Below are 18,621 nucleotides of genomic sequence, written 5' to 3'. Positions count from 1 at the left end.
TGTCAGTTTTGTCTGTTTTCAAACTCTCCATTATCGTCTTGAACTGCAATTTCATTTAGGAGAAGCTTGAATTTAAAGATTGAAGATGACTGAAAAATCCCTTCATTCTTTTCCAGCTCAATTACTACCAGAAGTGGTGTTATAGAGTGTTATATATTTTTTTTGTGCTGGCAACTATCTCTTTCACATTTATGTCTGTATTCCCTTGAACGATATCATGTCAAACTCCTGCTCTAATCTGTGTAATAAAACTCCCAACTCAAAGAAGTAAATCGCATGTTTCGTGTTTCATGCCGTGCAATAATACATAATGCCATCGACGCAAAACAGTGGAACTCATCATAATTTAATCGCAAAGTGTCCCCTGACATTCAATATGCACGTCCTCCGCCTACCGTGGAAACTCTCATTATTGTGTTTGAATTGCTGAAAGGTATATTTAGGGTAGCCGTATCGAAAAGAAAAAAATGGAGTTGTCTGAAATGTACTGACGGTAATGACATCGTTATCTGCACTTCAAGGAGGTTGAAGAATATTCCCAAACCTGCAATCTTTTGTTCAGTTTCTAAACTGTTGAAAAGGATTAACGAGGTCATACCATTCAACGTGCGATTCCTTGAACGTTGAAAGTCCCAGTTTACTCCATTACCTAAGTTACTGGGTTACCTAGGTTTGGGTATTTTTTCATCTTCATAATGGTTTCTCATCATTCATTTTCATCTCTCAACGTCTTTCTTTAACCACAAATTTGCAACGGAAAATACCTTCTCGCAGTAATATATCTTTCAGTTATTGTGTAGTGCTGTAACTCATAAAGTGATTGCATTTTTCCTCAGTTCTTCTGATTACCTTTGATTTCCCAACTTCATGCTTTGATACAATTTGATATAAATCACTTACAAAAATATAAAACAATCGCATTCGTCTTTCTTGTGATGTGGGAAAATTCGATCATATATCCCCCAAGTTCGAGGAGTCAGGTTGGTTACCGATTGCTAAAACTTCGCAGTTCCACCTACTCGTCAGTACACATAAATTCCTCATTTATAAAAAGCCAAATTATATTTGTGAAAGATACAAAACTTCAAAGTCTCAGAATAATTGAAGGACACAAAACCGTCACACTTTTATTAATCCAAAACACTCGACAGCCTGCTTTTCTCGTAGTTTTATTTACAACTCTATCAAACAATATAACGCTCTGCCCAGTGAATTTAGACACTACTCCATATATAATTTCAAGAAAAAGTTGAAAATATATCTTACTCAACACTCCACTTAAACCTGTTTCATTTTCTTCTCTCTTCTCGTTTCTTTCTTTTTTTTTCAATCCTTTGATGCTCCATCTCTCTTCAATGCTGTAAATCAATCGCCTTCATTTACTGTTTTAAAAACCCCACAAAACAATCTAATATACATACACATAACTTCATATGCCGTTTTCCAGGAATTAGGTGTCGAAAAACTGGAGTAATTCACTATTTCCTATATTATTCAATAGTTAACTTATTCACTTGAATAAATCGAAATCACACTTCAAAAAATATCCTTAACTATTTTTAATCTGTTAATGTTACTTCAAGGTAGAAAATGCATTATAGTGGCTTATAACTCTTTCGTATTGTAAATATGTGGCTGCGAAAACGTAGATCATTGCCGCCAGATGGTGCTGCAAAACTAAAGGAAAAACATCAAAATGTTCTTTCTATCTCTATGTTTTTGGCTTCTGCTTACATTCAGGCGCATAGAGCCGTAAATAAAATGTTTCTTCATATGGAATGTGATGTTTGGAAAACAACAGTAGTGAGATAGTCGAAGGAAAAGAAGTTTTTAGAGTCACAGAAACTTGCTGAATATAATTTTTTATGTCTTGAGTGGCTTCGGATCTTCCAGGAAAGGTTCTGCTTTTTGACGCACATCATTATGGAAAGTTAAGTATTTGGCAATAAGTGATATTTTCCCAGGCCTAGATGTCGCTTACTGCGAGATCCACCCAAACTGTCCAGGTTTCTTTCTTCTTCATTTTCGGAGATCTCCTGAAAAGGTTATTATTGAATGTGTGAAGCTCTGCAACTATACGTACTTAGAAGCTTCTTTTTCGACATTCAAAAGATGTAGAAAATGTTCTCGATGGTGTCGTCCTGTTGCAAGAAACACAAGCAGTTCCATCTCCTATCCTTCAATATAACATTATTTCTAATGGTCTCTCTTCGACATCCCTTTCACCGTTTCATTTTTACAGTTCTATTATACCTTCTAACTGACGCTTGTGACACAAATACACCACACACAAAGTATATCAACTTCTTTGCACGCAAGTCGTAAACAAATCCGACAAGTAATTTACAGCAAGATCGTAATCAATGTCTAACAACAGCTCACACTCGGTCAGTGGTGTAGGTGATTGCTGGGAGAAAGGAACCTGATTTGATTGCCAGTTTAAAAGAGACGAAGAGTACATTGTAGGCTCGAAGATATGGTTTTCATTTTTTCGTTAAGTTAAACTTCATGATTGAAAATGAGAGGGATTTTCTAATTGTGAGAAATGAGGATGAAATCGATAATAACATCGAAGCCGAGACGAAGTTAGTGGTAACATGACTACCTTCAGTGTCCAATACCAATATAGAGCTGACAAAAAATGCAAAAAGTTGCATCTCACCAACTTCTCACCAACAGTGATGTTACTCCTAGGGTTCTATACCCTAGTCTATATCAGAAACTTTCAAACTTCTCTATGGTAAACATATAATAAAGCTCAGCTGTATGTATCTTTGAAATCTACAACTGGTGAAGCATACAATTTTTGAAAAAACATTTGATGGAACGCGTAGACTGAATATATATTTTCTCAGATGAGTTTCATCGTAATATCTAATTAGGGTAGATTTCAAACTGAGCTAACTGAGCTTTTGCAAAAAGTTTAACCCATCGTCATTTTTTTTTGGTCCCTTGGGAGCTGTCTGACTTGTTCATTTAGTCCAAGTCTCCAGAAAACACTGCAGCCTCTTGGGCTTATTGCGTTTATTCTCCCACCTTCTCATGTCACCCATTCCATCAGTCTCGTTCCCTGTGCTAGTTTGTACAGGTTCCCTATTCTTCTGGACGTAATTTTGTACGTCCTTATATTGCCTGCTCCTGTGATTCAGTGCCTCATATTCGCATAAGATGTGTAGAGCTGTTTCTATCCCTTCGTTGCATAATCTGCAGCTGAGGTCTCCGTTGTACAGCCACATTTTATCCAGGTGTCCTCTAAGCAGTTCCTTCTTTGCTGAACGTCCATATTTTTAAAGTCATTGAGTCTAGAAAAGCCCGCGGATGAACATGCAGCAACCTTGGTCACTGGATGTATAAGGACATCATATTTTGAATTCGTAACCCAAGAGAAAATAATCTCAATTAATCCTCAAGGGTTAAAATGAACTAGACAAATCAGTTTATCATATATATTCATCTGAAAGCTCAACAAACATATAAAAAGATATAGCTTCAGTAAAGAATTTCCTTCGTGTCAATTATCAACACCAAATATGACAGATATGACCATTGGAACTGTCGGGTGAGGTAAAAGTATCTTTTACAAATATTTGTTCTTTAATTTCATTCTAATCTTTTGAAGTACCAAAGAGAATTCCTTGGAATATTCACCAACTCAACATGAAGATGATATTCGTATCGAAAAAAGTTTGATTCTTGGAAATTGTCCATCTCCAATGTAGTTCTGCAGGCTCATTCTGCTGAAAAGCTACAAAAGTGGCTATAACTGTAGGTAGCTACAACAAAATAATAACCTAGGAATAAATATAATGTTAACATATTCACCAGACATTCCAGCAGATCTACAAAAGTAACAGAATAACCACCCTCTATACTTTACAGTCTTTTGGAACTATTGTAGTCTATTAGGATGATATCTGCAATCTTCTGATCTATTATACTCTCCTGATGGTTATGAACGTTCTTGAAACCAGATATATTGTACGGCTTGCATCTCCAGCAGGGTTATTGAATACCTTCCTAGGGTAGATCTAGCAAAATAGGATTTGCTTCTATATTATTATATTGTATTTATATTAAGTTGTAGTTGAATACAGTTGTAGCCACTTATGTGGCTTTCAAGCACCATAATTCCGCAGTATTCGCAATTCAAGGCAAGATTCTCCTCACTCATGGGTAATTAATTAGTCTCATCGTTATTGTCATTAGAACAGTGATGATAAAGCTAGGTTGTTGTCCTATGCTCTGGTAGATACAGAACTTTGAAATTGACCTTTTCCTTTTTTCTGTTGGAGATTTCCCGGCAGTCAAAGTAAGACGACATCCGCTGTGAAGACGATTATCTTCTAGTAGAGGAAGAAAAACCAATCAATTATTGAGGTTCACTTCTCTAACTCTTCAGTCTCACCCCAACCTCTCTACTTTCGAACTTCAAGATTATACCAGCTTGCAGGTGAAATGTTTTATTCTTGGTTGACTACAACAGCTCATCGCAAAGAATTCTCAGATACTTTATACATGCAAATCCTTCGAATAGGAGTTTTTGTCCGAATCATCGGACAAAATTAGTGATTTAAGAGTATCGGGACGGTCCCCTAAATGGTCTAACCACCGGTTCGATTGAAAATGAGGATAATAATGATATTCATTGATGAATCTGTCACCCTGTCCAAAACATTTCTGCCTACAGCACTGCACCACACAAAGGTAAACTTAATTCGCTTCGACCTCTGTTTACGACGCTTGGACTAAAGAACTGTTACAGGTGTTAGTGTCCAATTGTTAGAAATACATAATATAGCAGACAGCGGACTGGAATATCTGGGTAGGTTCACGAATATTTCAATCGGGAAGGTGTCCGAAGGAAATAACGAAGTGAGCGGGCGTGTGAGGAGTTTTCCACGAGGAAATGGCGTTTTATATAGATTATTCAAAGGATCGAATACCAGACGGTTTGGTTTATTCAGGTCGAGTTTGAGGACTCATTGGCAGCTGGTCGATAATACTTTCGATGTGAAAATAATAAGGGACTAACCACTATAGCGAGTGGTGAACATTCAACTAGATACTATTGCTATCTCGTTAACGGTAGTAGACGCGATGATGGTAGAATTAGGCAAATATCATTGATATAAAAAGAAATGTCCACAAACCTGCAATATCGTGGCAACATTTGCTCACTTGTGAATTACTCCTACCGGATTCTTCACTTCAATCACTACTTATAACAATACTAACACTTCTACTCTCTACTGCACTGATCTCAATTAATCTTCCTGAAATCCCAATCTAATCGAATATCACCCAACAACAAACCGTTATTTTTAACACCTATATACGTGCTTCAATCACCAAGTGATATTTATCTAATCCCGGCTCAATTTAATCTCAGGTAAGAAAGGGTAAATAATTCGAAATCTCGAAACACACAACTTGAATATGTGACTGCGAAAACGAAGGTTATATTTCGAAATCTAATCGATGACTGTTTAAAACTCGATAACTCGATAAGACCACTGCCGCCAGATGACGCTGCAAAACTCAGGGAAACTAGCATTAAAATGTTATTTCATGTGGAAATTTTGCGGGATATTACGTTCGTCATTCTGGATAAGAATTATAGTATTTGCAGAATAATGCGATGTTTTGAAATCATAACTAGTGCGATAGTCTCAAGACTATGAATGAAAACTAGTTCTAGGACTCATTGGTAGCTAGTCGATAATTGATTTTCTTGAACTCATTTGATTTCCTTAAGTTGAATCTATCCGGAGTTGTATTGTATCTGTCTTATTTTTACATCTTGCACTTGTTTCTCCAAATAATGGACGTTTGTTCAATTGAAACTATCTCATTTTCCAGCTTTCTGTGAAAAATTGCTTCAAAATTTTTATTCTCTATCTATTTAGTTGAATAGTTATGGTGACAGTTCAATTTTGTAGCATGTAATTCAGTTCAACTTTTTTGGTGACATACCTAACATTTTACTTTCAAGAATTTTACAGTTTTATCCCACTCGAATCATAACGCTGTTGTTTCAATCGGCAAATCAATTCTTGTGGAAAAAGTGAACTAACAATTTTTTCACCCATCCCTTCAACCAAAGAGCTCTTTCATCTGCAGTGAAATCCAACTTTAACACAACAAAAAACAAATCGATAAGCAAGCCAACTCTTTTTTGAACCACTTTTTTTTCTTACATTGCGTTACGACGGGTCTAACTCCAGTATTAAAAGCATATCCAATTCCCATTACCCGCAGGCGATGCCGAATGGGCAAACAGAAAGGGAAGCGGGTAGAAGGGCTCAGAAACTCCCGCCCTTGACTGTATACTGTGTATTGTTTGATACCCCCAGATTATTCGGCGAAAAAAAAACATTTTAACCCTTTTTCCTCCAGTTTATAAATAATGAACCCGGAGAAACAATGCCAGTGGAATGCATTTACTTTGAATGGCAGCCCGGTAAGCGAGGGGAGAGTTCGTTCCGATATGTTGCCAGGGGCGTCGTTTGGTGGGTGACTGTTGGATTTCAACTGAGGAATAGTACCTTTCGAAATGAAAGAATACTCCAGCACTAACTTCATTGCTGCTTTGAAATGAAAAGCATATGTCCAGACATTTCAGAAACGCAAAAACTCTGCTGAATCTATATTACTCTTATATACATAGTCGTTTGAACTTTGCATCTACAACAGAGAAAGAGTTCAAAATGAATTCGTTTAACATTTAGCCCGTGAAACAGACATTTCTATAATCGATGGAAATCTCCGTCCAGTTCCCAAAATATCTCTCACAGAAAGAAAAGAAGTGTCAGATATTTTCAATGTTGTACAAAATATTCAATAATCGTGTCGATTATCCAAAGTTGTAACAAAAATTTCATTCAATACACCCTGCAGAGACTTATGAAACCATAGTCTCTTTGCAACCTCTTCTATGTTATGCTTCTATGCTAGATCTCTTCCACGAACGGCGCAAATGCGATCGCCCTTAGTTCATGGAACAACTGGCTAAGATAATTCACGTATTATCGTGACATCAGAATTACTATTACCAGGTTTCTTCATGAACTTTCTCCAGGGGGCTAAAGATAATCCTGTAACACCCACTTAGTACACTCAGAGGTATCGAAATCGCAACATCTCGATAAATCTCGCGTAAGCCTCGGCAGGAAGCGGGAAATCTTAGACTGAAAGCTACAATGAGGCTGTGTTGGGCAGAGAGCCACCCGTTAACACCAGCGGGGGCGCTTCCCATTGGCCTATCGTGGGTCTATGAGGTGGCGCTTCAACCCGTGGACGTCCTGGGGCTCGATATTGAAGTCTCATCCTGCTGAACCTCCCCTTCTCTTTACCAACCCTTTTCATGCCCCCACCTACTCCCGTTTGTGGTGGAGATTTAAATATCGTATAAATACTCTGTACGTTGGACCTTATATTTACTATAGAAAAATAGACAATTAAGAATTTGTTGGGTTTCGATTTTTGATTTTGAGTATATAACAGGACATAGAATGAATATTCATTGAGGTATGGAGCTAAAAAACATATCACATCAAAGCGGACACAACTCTTTAAACAAATTAATATAAGGAAAAATAGCAGGAATTGAATGCCTCTGAACTTTTTATCGGTGCCGCGACCTTCTGAACATATTTCATGGAACGCCCATGCAGTTTCGAGGACTTCATCAACATTCGCTTTCCTCTCACCTCTTCACGGTCTCTGCATTGTTCGAAACCCCTTGTATTGCATTTTAACGCGCCTCCCAAGTGGGGAAATGCATTTTTTTCGAAGTAACCGAACAATATCCAGATGAAAGTCGTTTCATTTGCGACTGAATGTGAACGGAAGAAATTGCAAGGGAGGTATTTTTTCTTTCTACTAGATGGCTAGTAGAGCCTTCAGAAGTAATTGTATCATTCGAATATGGTGTGAAACATCTATTGCCGCACGTGAAACCTACTGCTGGTGTGGCGATGCATGCCGTGGCGACGGGTCGCCAAGGGCAAGCGGCTGTGCCATTCTCTTGTCAGTCAGTCGGTCAGTCAGTCTGTAAACCAGTCAGTGAGTACGTCAGTCAGTCAGTAAGTCAGTCGATCGGTGAGTCAGTCAGTCAGCGAGTGAGTCAGTTAGTTTGTCATTCAGTGAGTCAGTCAGACAGCCAGTCCATGAATCAGTCAGTGAGTCAGTCAGATAATGAGTCAGTGAGTCACTTAGTCAGTGACTGACGTTCGGTTAGTCGGTTCGGTTCGTCATCAAGTCGGTGAGTTAATCAGCCAGTCAGTCAGTTTGTCAGTGAGTTAGTCGGTCGATCAGTCAGTCAGTGAAACAGTGTGTGAGCCGGTCAGTCAGGGAGTAGGCCGGTCAGTTAGCCAGTGTGTCTGTCAGTCAGTGAGTCGGTATCAGTCGGCAGAGTATGTCAGTCAGTCTGTAGGTCAGTCAGTCGATGAGTTAGGCAGTCCAGTGAGTCAGGCATTCGGTCAGTCAGTCAGTGAGTCGGGTCATTTAGTCAATCACTCTGTTAGTCAGCCAGTCAGTAGTGAGTCAGTATGTCGGTGAGTCAAACAGTTCAGTCAGTCAAGCAGTGCAGTGAGTCGGACAAACGGTTAGTCAATAGTGAGTCAGTCAGTAGTGTGTCGGTCGGTAAGTTAATCGGTGAATTAGCTAGTCTGTAGTGAGGCAGTCTGTCTGTGAGTCAGTCAGTCCTTTGGTGTGTCGGTCAGCCAGTCAGTCGATGATTCAGCTAGTCTGTCAGTCAGCGAGTGAGTCAGTTAGTTTGTCATTCAGTGAGTCAGTCAGACAGCCAGTCCATGAATCAGTCAGTGAGTCAGTCAGATAATGAGTCAGTGAGTCACTTAGTCAGTGACTGACGTTCGGTTAGTCGGTTCGGTTCGTTATCAAGTCGGTGAGTTAATCAGCCAGTCAGTCAGTTTGTCAGTGAGTTAGTCGGTCGATCAGTCAGTCAGTGAAACAGTGTGTGAGCCGGTCAGTCAGGGAGTAGGCCGGTCAGTTAGCCAGTGTGTCTGTCAGTCAGTGAGTCGGTATCAGTCGGCAGAGTATGTCAGTCAGTCTGTAGGTCAGTCAGTCGATGAGTTAGGCAGTCCAGTGAGTCAGGCATTCGGTCAGTCAGTCAGTGAGTCGGGTCATTCAGTCAATCACTCTGTTAGTCAGCCAGTCAGTAGTGAGTCAGTATGTCGGTGAGTCAAACAGTTCAATCAGTCAAGCAGTCCAGTGAGTCGGACAAACGGTTAGTCAATAGTGAGTCAGTCAGTAGTGTGTCGGTCGGTAAGTCAATCGGTGAATTAGCTAGTCTGTAGTGAGGCAGTCTGTCGGTGAGTCAGTCAGTCCTTTGGTGTGTCGGTCAACCAGTCAGTCGATGATTCAGCTAGTCTGCCAGTAAGTCCGTCAGACAGTAAGTTAATCAGAGAGTCCCAGTAGCTGACTCAGTCAGTCAATGAGTCGGCGAGTCAGTAGTAAGTCAGTAAGTCAGTCGGTGAGTCAGTCAGTCAGTGAGTAGGTCAGTCTGCGAGTCAATGATTCAGTCGGTCAGTAAGTCAGTCAGTCGGTGAGTCAGTGAGTGAGTCGGTAAGTCAGTGAGTCGATTGATAAGTCAGTCGGTCGGTCGGCCGGTCTCTCAAACATTACCGAGGGGTTTACAACACTTTCAGCAGGTGTACATCTCCAAATGTTCAGTATTTCAGTATTGTTGCCATTATATTTAGTACCTGTTCTATCTGTTTAATTTCTGTTTAATCTCGGAAAACTTCTACCGAGGGGTAGGCGTACATTTCCATATGTTCAGTAGTATTGTTCCACATGTCAAATGGAATATCTGGAATTCTTTTGAGATGAACCGTTGCGTATTTGTCTATCCAAAGACTTGAAGAAGGACCCTTTCTTCTGAAGTATTCAAGTTCATGTAAATAGATGACCTCATGTCTCGCGATGTAATATGTTTAGATAAATTCTCTTCCACCATCAATAGAAACGTTCGATGATCTCACTTGCAGTGCAATTGGAGCACTATTCTATCCACTCTTGAATAAGCAAAAAAGTAACATCCGAATCTATTCACTGGGAGAAATACAGACCAATTTACCAAATAATCGCGAATAATTTTCCGGAGCTTTTGTATTCTAACATCTCCGAGTGTAATAACTTGAAATTGGCGTCGAGTCAGCCGCCCTTGTCTATGGGGGGGTGTGCCCTGGGGCTGCAATACCGACCCTATCTGGGCACTTGGAACACGATATAGAGGCAATTTGGAAAGACGCTCGAGTTTGGTTGGGAGACTCAGATAACGAAAATTCCGGTTGCGACTATAATCTTATGGGGTAGTTTCAAGCGAAATAAATTGCTGGTCCGCTAATTCGGTGAAAATTTCAGTTTTTCCGATGGGCACAAGAGCATATTTTGAATCCTGAAACATCAATTTTCACCAAAATCAAATTGATGAATATTGAAAATGGTATTCGAGTTATGATCGTGAATATAGGGGCAACATAACCCAGACATAGGGTCGTTTATCAATTATAACAACGGAATACAATGAATCCCAGATTTTTCCCCACAGTTCATTTGCGAAATATGTTGTCAGACCTGTTAATAACGTAAATTTATTTAAAAGTGTCAGTTTGTCAGGAAACACCGTGGCTCGGAGGGTGCAAGACATCGCAGAAAATATATCATCTCAACTATCTGTCAAAAATGAATATCATGAGTGGTTTTCTCTAGCATTGGATGAATCAACGGATGTGTCAGATAATGCTCAGGTGTTGATTTTTATTCGCGGAGTAGATAAAAGTTATGAAGTGTATGAAGAACTTCTTGATATTCATAGTATTCATGGCACGACAACTGGGGCAGATATTTTTGAGGGAGTTGAAAATGCCATTAGTCTTACATTGTATCATTTATCAGCAGTCCTTGTGCGGAAAATGTTTGGATATGTCTGAAGTTCTAAAACCAGTCATATCAGTTGTTAACTTCATCAGATACACTGTGCTGAATAACCGACAATTCCGCGAGTTTATTCAACAGATTGGCGAAAATGATTTACCATATCATACTGCCGTACGCTGGCTTAGTTGCGGAAAAGTCCTTAAGCGCTTTTTTGAACTTCCAGCAGAGATTGAAATTTTTTAAATGAGAAGCAGCGCCCTTTTGCCGATTTAGAAAATAGTGAATGGATGTGGAAGTTAGCGTTCTATGTCGATTTGACAAATAATATGAACGAACTGAATTTGAGATTGCAAGAAGAAAATCAGCTTCTCCCTGATTTATACACCAATATCAAATCCTTCAGGCAGAAAATAATACTATTTCGATCGCAATTACGTAAAAAATGTTTCACACATTTTGAAACATGACGTGAAACGTGAAATATTCAGCCACACTACAGAGACTGAATTTCTCGTCAATTTTGCAATCGAAACTTTGAGGGCCTTGAAGATAAATTTTGATACTCGTTTTTCAGATTTTGATGTCATTGCGAATGAAATTAAGCTTTTTCAAAATCCTTTTGAATCTGACATTGAAACCCTGGCTCCGGAAGTCCAAATGGAAATTATTGATTTACGGTTGCAGTGATATGCTTAAAGACAAATATCAAAATTCATCTTTGTTGGAATTTTATAAGAGTCTTCCACTGGAACAATTTGATAATTTGCATAAATTTGCTCGTGGGTTGTTTTCTGTTTTTGGTACTACTTACTTGTGTGAGAAAACGTTTTCCAAGATGAAGTACACAAAGAATGTTTACAGATCTCAATTAACCGATTAGCATCTCAAATCTCTTTTGATAATTGGTACAAGTAAAATTGATACACAACTACAAAGTATTGTCGGTGGAAAATCACAATTACATAAATCTCATTAGTGTTTTTGTTTTACTGTGATTCATTTCAATTATTTATTAGTTATTAATATGCTCAAACTTAGATACTAAGGTTAAGTTTTCTTTGTCATCATTTCTGTCGTTAAGTTTTATCTTGCAAATAAATAAAACTGAGTAATTATAATTCTGTGTTTTCTTCTTCAACTTATCACAGCAATAGTAACAACAATTAGGTAATCATCGGCTGGCGCGGGCCAGATTGATGACAGTAAATTATAGGCTGTCGCGGGCCGGATTGATGACACTGGCGGGCCGGATTTGGCCCGCTGGCCGTAGTTTGGAGACCCCTGGCCTAGACAAATAATTTTGTCTACAGTGGATATAATTTGCGAAAGGAACTCATCAACAACACTTATGAATTGGTTACCGTTTCCAGAAGATGGTCTGTATATATTACCTATGGCTATTTTACGATTGTTTACTTTGATCTGTATTCAGAGTTGTTCAATATGTAACGGTCTAAATTTACTTGTAAATATTGTAGATATTGTTCGTTTATTTACTATGGAATCGACAGAATTGTCATTTATTGATGACGAACTTTTCGTCACAGCTAGGGACACATCTGGTTTGTCAGTGTGCCCGACCTACATTTTCAAAGAAGTTGTTACGTTTCAATTTAGCACTAGATCAAACTGCTCTTATGTGACCTTTCAAAACCACTACCTTACCTTTTAAGATCTTTATTCAGAGGATATTAACAATGTAATTCAGTTACAAGTTCATTTTATTCATTTAACATCATAGTAATGGGAATCTTCCGTTCCATAGAAAACCATACCTGAAATGTATAAGAATAAATGTATGCTCCCTGACTAACTGCTTTGACCAGTACTTACGCACTCTCCTATTGCCAATCGACGTTGGAGATCCGAAATTCCTCGCTAGGTTGAAATAGTTGTTATTGTTTGTTTCTCAGTTTACTTCGCCTATCATTTTTCAGCCGTTGCCTGCCTTATTCTCTATACCTTTCCGAGAATATTTCTTGCATAGATTGTTATTCATCACTTCCAGAAGGTTTACTGACATATTAGAGCCATATCGCCTGAAAAACAATATTAGTTACCTCTGGGTTTCTGAATACTGTTTGATATTTTCGGTAAATATTCTGCATAATATGAATGCTCTAATATTTGTACTGAAAGGGAAGGTTATGGCGACTTACCTTATATGTTTCTATTCCATCGCATGAATAAGGATTGGTAAATAGTTGAAAATAGGTTGGAACAATATATTTTGTAAATATTCGTAAACAAGGTTAAGAGACAGCTGTTGGTTGACATCTGCCGAACTTTCGTAGTGTCGTTCCGTCGACTTACACCGAACTAGTTCTACAGTTGTTCACGGGTGAGGGATTGATCGGTTACTCAAGTTGTCAAGGGTTGTTTTAGGGTTGCATTGCTTTGAGAAGGAGTTTTGATGGGTCATGGACTTGTTGATGATGTATCAAGTGGCTGTGGAGGAATTGTTAGATTTATGATGTTGTGCACAGCGCCCCCTTGGTGCTTGTAGTGTAGATTGGATGCACTGTGGCAACAACTGGTTAGCTGTCAGATGTGGCATTCTCTTAGTATTTGGAAGTTAGCCTTCGGTGAGCTTGGTTCGGAGTTCAAAGGGTATCATCAGACTGATTGTAGGATATATTTGGTTGTATTTGTGCCATCCTTCACGGGGATTATTTCTACAAGTCAGGATTGTATAGTGGAAGACTGATTGGTCATTTTGGTGTGGATATTTGCAGTCGGAAACTTAAGCTCTTTTGAGGATTTGTGGTGGATACCGAACTCGTGCCAGGTGGAAGGATTTCCGAAATTAGGTATGTCTGAATCACTGTCGCATCTCTCATGTGATCTTAGCTATGATATCACTTCTTCAATTCTACAACCTTCGTTTCTCGTCTCTAGATTCATAAGAAACAGAAGGCCCTCAGTCACTCATCAAGTCCCAGCAGGACTTCCGTGCAGAACACCGCACACGAAGAATCGTATAGAAAACCCCTTGGCCAGGGTAAGAATTTTACCATTAAATGTGTTTTAAATGATTTTAGTAATTTCTGGTTCCATCGTTATATCTCAACTGAATATTAGTATTGAAGAGAGGTTTCAACACTCATTCAATTTTCTTGATTTTTACGGATCATATGGTTATACAGGGCACCCAAAAATATACTCTTGTTATCTTGCTACTTTGCTTGATGAAAATATACCAGGGGTATTGATTAGTCAAATAGTCCTATTGAATGGGGGTTGAATCTCACCTTGTTTCATCTGATTCTGATTGAGAATTTTCTTCCGTAGGGTTTTTCTTCCTGTTTTTCCTTCCTGCTTTTCTTCCTGTTTTTCCTTCCTGCTTTTCTTCCTGTTTTTCCTTCCTGCTTTTCTTCCTGTTTTTCCTTCCTGCTTTTCTTCCTGTTTTTCTTCCTGCTTTTCTTCCTGCTTTGTTGTCTTCGTCAAGGGTTCCTGTTTTCCTTTATTTTCTTTCTGGATCTTATTTGGTGATCCATTACTGGTCCAGCTTGTCGTGCCCTACAGGGTGATCTATCTTGGTGGTGCTACAGGGTGATCCATCTCCGCCGTACTACAGGGTGATCCACCGGTGCTACAGGGTGATCTATCTTGGTGGTGCTACAGGGTGATCCATCTCCGGTGCTACAGGGTGATCCATCTCCGCCATACTACAGGGTAGCCTAACACCATATACCGGGTGGCCCAAAAGGAGCACGCAAGTTATAATTGATTTAATTGAATATTTGTGATATACTGAGATATTTGAATAATTGTTGCCCTTATGTTTATTGATACCTGTTGATATAGTGTTTGTTTATCGTTTATTGATTAAGAGTTTGTTATTGATACCTGATTGACATAGATATTTGTGAAACGGAAATTGAGGTATATTCTTCCTTTCACGATTGCTGATTGACACCGATGCGCCTACGCCTGAGCTCACGCGACGCAAACGAGTTTGTCTTACCATCCGATACTAGTATTTACGATTTCACCTACTCAATTTTCGTGGTAGTTTTACTCGACGTATTGTAGTTTTTTTTGAGCGTCGTTACTACCGTAATTTATGGCTGATTGAATTCGTGGTTAGATACACCGCGCTCTTGTATGGACATTTGAACATCGCGTAGTAGTGTGAATATTGCATTGTTGTCTTAGAAGCGTTGTTGGTTAATCCATGTAAGTTAGGATTACTGAATAAATCATATTGGGGATTTTTATCTTTTATTTCCAATATTAATTGGTAAGTTATTGATATTGTGAGTTACTTAGGGTATCTGGAGGATTAAATTTACCTGGCGCCCATTAAGATCTATTTGAAATTTGCTAAGTTGTTTAACCCACTCCCGTCTCCACTGTTTAGCTTAGCCGCGGATACCCATCTGTCTTATTTGTTACCGACAGATGATTTAGTCCCCTCTTGTGGTTTGTGAGGTGACATTTTGGCGCCCGACGTGGGGCACTTAAAAGAAGGTTTTTTTTTTGCGTTTTGGCGTTAGTAGGTGACTTTTGGAAACTTTGGAAAAATATAAATATTTTTTTTTTTTCTCAATTGATACCACTCTAGTAGAATAGCGTTATGGCAAGAAGACTGGTAATAAATCGTCTTGATAAAGACGAACTGACCTATGAATTAGCATATCGGGGCGTAGCAACTGGCACTTGTGAGGAAATGAGACATCGTTTGGTTCAAGTAATGCAGATGGAAAGGTACGGCGAGAGTCTTCGATATCCTTCATATCCATTCACTTTCGAGGAAGATGAGGCTGCAATCAGAGGGAAACTAGATGATATCAGAAGGCTGATTGATGACATAACCGATTCTGGAACGAGTAGCGGGGCAATAAAACTTCAGACCAAGCTAGCACATGTCTTGAATCGTATAGACAATATGGACCCAGATAAGGATAAGGACAAAGAAACCCGGAAATCCGAACTCCTGGGTTTGACTCTGTCGTTGATGGACGAATTTTCACATAAAGTTGACAGCAGCAAGAGAAGTGATACGAAGCGTGTGCCGGTTGCACTAAATCAATTAGAAAGCAGATTGGGAGCGCAATCATTCCATGCTAACTTAGGAGCAGTTGCTCGATCGTCTCTGACGGAAGATCCAGTCTTTGACCCATGCTCAACCAGTAAAATGATTCCGCCTTATAAATGGAATCTGAAGAAGTTTTCTGGAGATGGTAAAGGAATGTCGGTGACAGCATTTTTCGAGGGAATAGAGGAGTTGAGACTGGCGCGACATGTCCCCAACGCTGTGTTGTTGGACTCAGGTGTGGACCTTTTTGCTGACAAGGCGTATCAATTTTATAAAGATTGTCGGAATCGAGTATCGACCTGGGAAGAACTAGTGGAAGAGTTTCGAGAAGAATATCTCTCTGCCAATCATTCTGACGCATTGTTCGAAGAATTGCAGAAAAGGACTCAACACCACTCAGAAACCATCGGAGTTTATCTTGCAGTGATGTCAAGCTACTTCAGCCGCCTAGGTTGCCCAATGACAGAGGAAGCTAAGCTGAACATAGTTATGAAGAATCTACATCCCTTTTACCAAGACAGATTACGTGAACCCTTACCCACAACCATTTCAGAACTTCGCTCGGTATGTCGAAGAATGGAAGCCAGAAGGGACATAATCAATAGCTACGTAGAACCATCAGCACGTCGTGGCAACGTGATAGAGAAGGATTTGGCTTTCGTAGAGGTCACCAAGGAATTGAATGCCTTAGAGATAGCAACGGCACGAATTCCGTCGAACAATCAGTCGAAGGAGATAGTATGTTTCCGATGCGATCAACCCGGACATCGTGCTATAGGATGTGCTCTACCGAAGCAACTGGAATGCTACAGATGTAAGAGAAAAGGGTATACCGTTCGTAATTGTCCAAACTGCTCCGTGTCGGGAAACGACAAGCGACGCCTTTGAATCGTCGAGGGGAAGGCGCTCGCAAATTGCACTCGGCGACTGCTATTCAACCAATCCTTGATTATATTCTGGATCACGCCGAAAACGATGAGAGACCCTACCTTAAAGTTGAAGTCTTGGGGCGTAGTTTACTGGGGTTATTAGACTCAGGTGCCTCAGCCACTATCTTGGGACACCCAGGTTGGCAAATCGTAAAAGATTTGGTACATTTGAATTCAGCAAAGAGAATTAGTTGCACTGTTGCCAATGGTCAAGTATGTGAAAGTATAGGAGAATGTGAAGTGCCATTTTGTTTAAGAGGCAAGCTGAAATTAATTCGAGTTTTAGTGGTTCCTGATGTCCCTCATCACTTAATTTTGGGAACGAATTTCTGGAGAGCAATGGGAGTGGTTCCGAATCTGAGGCACAACGAGTGGAAATTTTCTGAGGAAATTTGCTATCTGAACGCATTGGACCATCTTCGAGGACAAACAGTTTTATCACCATTGGAAGAGGCCCGGCTAAACGCTGTAGTAGAGAAGAACAAGGAGCTCATGGGGAATAATTTAGGCTGTACGAATCTAGCTGAACATGTCATCGTGACCAACTCACCACCCATCAAGCAGCGTTATTATCCAGTGTCGCCTATTATTCAACAACATATTGATCGAGAACTAACAGAGATGTTGAAGAACGATATTATCGAGAAGTCGAATAGTGGCTGGTCGTCACCGGTTCTTCTCGTTAAGAAGAAAGATGGGAGCTACCGCTTTTGCGTTGATTACAGAAAACTAAATTCGGTAACGGAACGAGACAGCTACCCTCTCCCATATGTTTCCCACACGCTCGATAAATTGAAAAATGCACATTATTTATCCTCTCTTGATATCAAGTCTGCGTATTGGCAAGTTCCTGTGGCGGAAAAGTCGAGACCGTATACAGCGTTTACCGTTCCTGGGCGTGGTTTGTTCCAATTTAAAAGGATGCCGTTCGGATTACATAATTCACCAGCAACGTGGCAGAGGTTGATCGATACCGTCCTAGGACCTGAACTAGAACCACACGTCTTCGTCTATTTGGATGATGTAGTGATCGTTACCCAAACTCTGGAGAAACATCTGACAATTCTTGATGAAGTTTTCCGCAGATTGAGAGAAGCAAATCTCACTGTTAGCTTCGAAAAGTGTCAATTTTGTAGGCCAGAAATGAAGTATTTGGGATACGTTGTAGATAGAAATGGATTGCATGTCGACCCCGATAAAGTCAAGGCTATGTTGCAGCTTCCTAGACCAGAATCGGTAAAAGATGTCAGGAGACTGGTGGGTACTTTTTCCTGGTACAGGAGATTCATACCTGAGTTTGCATCCATCGTTTCTCCACTCACATCGCTGCTGAAAAAGGGTAGAAAGTTTGATTGGACCGAAACTTGCGATATCGCTTTTCAGAAGATGAAGGAACGTCTTATATCAGCACCAGTCTTGAGCTGTCCGGATTATTCCCTCCCATTTGTTCTGCAAACAGACGCCTCGGCATTTGGAATTGGCGCTGTTCTCACTCAGACTCGCGAGGATGAGGACGTAGTAATTTGCTATTTGAGTAGATCATTGACGAAACAAGAGCGCAATTTTTCTACTACAGAAAGGGAATGCTTGGCCGTGCTGTGGGCGATTGAAAAACTGCGACCTTATTTAGAAGCTATTCCGTTCACCGTAATAACCGATCACTATTCCTTGGTCTGGTTACAGAATTTGAAAGATCCATCAGGACGACTGGCAAGATGGGCAGTCCGCATGCAGCAATATGACTTCAAA

The 18,621-nt window shown here is 39.8% G+C and overlaps 1 protein-coding gene and 1 long non-coding RNA gene across 2 annotated transcripts in view; one reads left to right on the top strand and one right to left on the bottom strand.

Annotated features, from left to right (window-relative positions):
- LOC111517113 (max dimerization protein 1) overlaps window positions 1-18,621 on the top strand; it is a 471,041-nt gene that overhangs the window by 104,053 nt on the left and 348,367 nt on the right. The window lies entirely within an intron of this gene.
- Window positions 12,564-13,200, bottom strand: LOC141479911 (uncharacterized). Its single transcript, XR_012464058.1, has 2 exons — window positions 13,062-13,200; window positions 12,564-12,941 (listed from the first exon to the last, which is right to left on the bottom strand). It is a non-coding gene; the product is annotated as an uncharacterized lncRNA (long non-coding RNA).

Source organism: Leptinotarsa decemlineata, unplaced genomic scaffold (genome assembly GCF_025532065.1).
Source record: "Leptinotarsa decemlineata unplaced genomic scaffold, Ldec_3_MD MMD2_P_RNA_scaffold_5, whole genome shotgun sequence".
NCBI classification, from domain to species: domain Eukaryota; kingdom Metazoa; phylum Arthropoda; class Insecta; order Coleoptera; family Chrysomelidae; genus Leptinotarsa; species Leptinotarsa decemlineata.
This window is presented reverse-complemented; position numbering and strand designations above follow the sequence as displayed.